The sequence below is a fragment of the Lycium barbarum genome, chromosome 4 (genome assembly GCF_019175385.1).
Source record: "Lycium barbarum isolate Lr01 chromosome 4, ASM1917538v2, whole genome shotgun sequence".
Lineage (NCBI taxonomy): Eukaryota > Viridiplantae > Streptophyta > Magnoliopsida > Solanales > Solanaceae > Lycium > Lycium barbarum.
The window spans coordinates 54,364,900-54,369,122 of NC_083340.1; positions in this window are offsets into that span (position 1 = coordinate 54,364,900).

Sequence of the window (4,223 nt, forward strand, 5' to 3'; positions counted from 1 at the left end):
ACTGCTTCTTTAACAAAATAGTTTGGTGGCAGATAAGGAAAGGAAATCCATGCAATTATTATTGTAGTTTCTTCATCAGGATCAAACCATAGATCCCACTTCAATGTTCTCATGGGATACCACCAGTTCATGTAATTAATATAGAATGCTGGTTTTGACAAGAGGTTAACATAATCTTCTACTAAAGTTGGACGAAGCAAAACATATCTATTCCTCAATAATCTTATAGGACATTCTCCTTTCAATTCACATTGCTTTGGAATTAGTTTCGTAAGTTCTTTAATGTCAGGCCAGCCATAGGAAAATTTTCCAACGATAGCATATTGTATATTTTCACGTAAAATCATCTGCTCTATCTCTTCTTCATCCCACAAAACCCTAGGCTCTCCATGCAGATACGTAACATGTTTTTGAGGAATGGTAGGCATTGTAGTTTTGTGTTACGGGGGTTTTAGGGTATTGGCATAAGATATTGGTAGCATGGATGGTGTATTGGATGTTGAAGGTATCAAAGAAGGCTGGGCAACCTCCGGTGAAGGTTGTCCAGTGGCCAAAGTGGCCATAATGGCCGGGAAAAGTATGAAGAATAATTAGGGTTTCGACTAGGGTTAGAGGTGGTAAGAGTTAAAAGTTTTATATAAAAATTCTTTCTACCCCAAGCACATCATTTTCCTTTCTCATGAGTTTATTTCATTGCCTTCATAGTTAACCCTCTCAGAATGGTTAGAGGAACCAGGTTCCTCCTCTGAAGAGGCTTCCGTTCAGGTGTGGGTTCTTTCCAAGGAACTGTAATTGTAGACACCAATTTAGAGGGAAATACTATTTCAGAGGGACTAGGTCCCTCATTCACCACAGTATGACCTAAACTACTCTGTTCCCCATGAGTTGAAACACCCACTTCCTCAGTCTCCATCTCCCCACTGTTACCAGGTACATTAGCAACAACATTGTCTACGCTATTCTTTGTTTCACCACCCTCTACCACACTATTACCTAAATCCCCAGACATATCCACATTTGCAAGAGAAGTTGGATTACCTGAGTCTGGAGGAATTTCCCTCAAGTTTCCCCTTTCAATTGCAGTCTCTGTTTCCACTCCTTGACTTGTCACTTCCATATTGTCGCCCTTCTCAGTAGTTCCCATAGATGCCTCAAGATTTTGAGAGGTTGTCATAGTATGAGTGCTTCCTTCCGAATTGGGTTTCTCAGAGGATGTGGAAGTAGGCACAAACTTCTCGGACTACCTCATGTAGCCTTGCGCAAGGTTCAACATGAGCTATCCATTCTCCCAAGCCAAACATTTCATTATAAAAACATAAAATATTGATCAGTTCATTAACAACTTCAAATTAATTATAGTGCTTTTGGCAACCAAGATGATCTTAAAGAACAATGAGTACAACAGTGAGTTCTTTTCAGCTCTTCAAAGGACACAAAGACAACATCTACCATAATTCTCTCTATTTCATGTAATCCAATAGAAATAAAGACGTGCTCAAAGAGTTTCCTTGCCTTTGAAATTCCACTCGATGAATGTGCATAAACTGTTCGGTCCTGCACATGAACAGACAAAAAGTTTACAACCCACTTCCCCGTCAAGCCACCCTTGTCCTCAAGGGTAATATGTAGGAATGAAGAAATAACCACACCTGGATCGAATGGGACCTCAGAGAATTCCCCAATTATAAGATTTGTTCATAAGACTAGAAGAATAATTTTAATGGTAACAATACAACAAAGACCATCAACTGCCCAGATCGCTTTGTCGTTCCTAATAGAGGCATTTGAATCACCCCATAGTAGAGAATTAGCCTCTTGTCCTTTGATAGCATCGTGTGCCTCCAACTTTGCTTTAGATTCACACAACATATCGGTTGGGATTTAAAGTCACCAAATAGTGAGCTTTAAAGAGGAAGTATGAATTGGGAAATGGAGGGAAATAAAATTGGAGGGAAGTGAAATTTTGGAAATGTAACTTTTCCAAGTGAGCATTCTCCCACATTGGTAGTGGAAAGTGATATGTATGTGCTTATATAGAAAAACACTTCTTCTAGCTCTTAAAGAGTTGAGAAGAGGGACTCCCCTCGTGCTGTCGTCGTCACTCAGCTTCGGCTTCGATCAAATGATTTGATTGATAATCTTTTTAGATCAAATTTATTTTCTAAATGCCATTATTTATTTTCCTAAATTTTTGATATTTTCCGAGATAATTTAAATTAAATTAAAAATTCATGAAAATTATTTTTTTCCAAATGGTAATATTATACCGAACAGATACTGCCTATTACGAACATGCATGTCTTCCCAAACTGTGGCTATAAATTCCAAGGCTCTGCCTTAATTTTCCATACTGAAATTTTCGAACAACAGAAAATTTGCTTTTTTACTCCCCCCTCTCTCTCTCTCTTCAGCATTCTGGATATTTTCCAAAGAAAAGAAAAGGTAAGTGTCCAGTGTGATTTGTTTCATGTATTTGAGTTCGCCGAAGTTCTACAATTTGTATTGCCACTATTGCAGAATAGTTTTTCTGTTCTATCCTGGGAGAAATTAAACGATTAACCTTGGCAACAGTGAGGGGATTAGATTTCTTAAGGACACACAAGAAACTTGTGGGCTCGGAAATATTTCTGTTCATCTACCTTCTGTTCTTAACATTGTTTTTGGTTTTTTTGTTGTTTAAACAAAAACTAGTTTACTAAAATACTGTTTTGAACACTTAGACATAACAAGCTTAAGAAATCTAATTTTATTGTTTAATCTTTTGTGTTCTGTTTATGCTGGAGACTAAAATCTTCGGATTTTCTACTCCGCTTTTGAGATTAAAGTTTTCGTAACTTTCTACTCATTTGTCTACTCGATTTGAAGAGTATAAAAACATCATCAAGTAATTATTGTTTGGCTTTCAGTTCGAAGATATAAAAACTTCACTGATTTATTAACATTTGACTTTCGGTTTGAAGATATAAAACCTTCACCAATTTTGCTTAATTTTGTTTGTCTTTACCAACAGAAATGGGAGACCAAACTCCATATCTGAATGCTACTACTACTGGCAAACCAACCCCCGCAATTGGCTCTACAAGCAACATTGCCTTCTCCAGTTTTGTTGCACCGGCGCCGGCTCCGGCAAAGAAGCCCAAAGAATTCACCGCGATTGATTTCAAACGATGGCAACAAAATATGTTCTTTTATTTAACGACTTTAAGTCTACAAAGGTTCATTAAGGAAGAAGTTCCGGTTCTACCCGAATCAACTCCTGAAAATGAACTCTTCATAGTGATCGAGGCTTGGAAGCCCTCAGATTTTTTGTAAAGAACTATATACTTAGTGGACTAGAGGGTGATCTTTACAATGTTTGTGGTAATGTGGAAACTTTGAAAGAACTATGGGATGCGTTGGAAAAGAAATATAAAACTGAGGATGCCGGATTGAAGAAGTTTATAGCCGCCAAGTTCTTGGACTACAAAATGGTAGATGGCAAGTCTGTTGATACTCAAGTTCAAGAGTTGCAGGTTATCATCCATGATCTCCTGGCTGAAGGTATAAGTTTAATTAATACTTCTGCCGAAAGTATTTGTGCTATTACTTATATACTATTTATTGTAGGTTTGGTCATTAGTGGCGCGTTTTAAGTTGCGGCAGTAATAGAGAAGTTGCCTCCTTTATGGAAGGATTTCAAAAATTATTGGAAACACAAATGAAAGGAGATGACGCTGGAAGATCTCATCGTTTGGTTGAGAATCGAGGAAGACAACAAGGCGGCAGAAAAGAAGGCTAGTGGGAGATCAACAATAGGGGGAGCACATATTTTTTAAACTACTCCAACGAATCCTAAAAAGAGGAAAAAGGCGTCAGGACCAAGGAAATATCCTGACAAGAAGAGATTCAAGGGAAACTGCCACAATTGTGGAAAAATCGGACACAAAGCTGCAGATTGTCGTGCTCCGAAGAAGAAAAGAAAAAGAGTCAAGCTAATATGATTGAAACAAATGAGAAAGTTGATGACTTGTGCGCTATGTTGTCTGAGTGCAACCTCGTGAGAAATCCTAAAGAGTTTAAAAGAGGGACTCCTCTCGCGCCGTCGTCGTCGCTCGGCTCGGCTTGGCTTCGACTTTGGATTTGGTCAAATGATCTAATTAATTGATAATCTTTTTGGACCAATGCCATTATTTATTTTCCTAAATTCTGATATTTTCTGCGATAATTTAAATTAAATTAAAAAT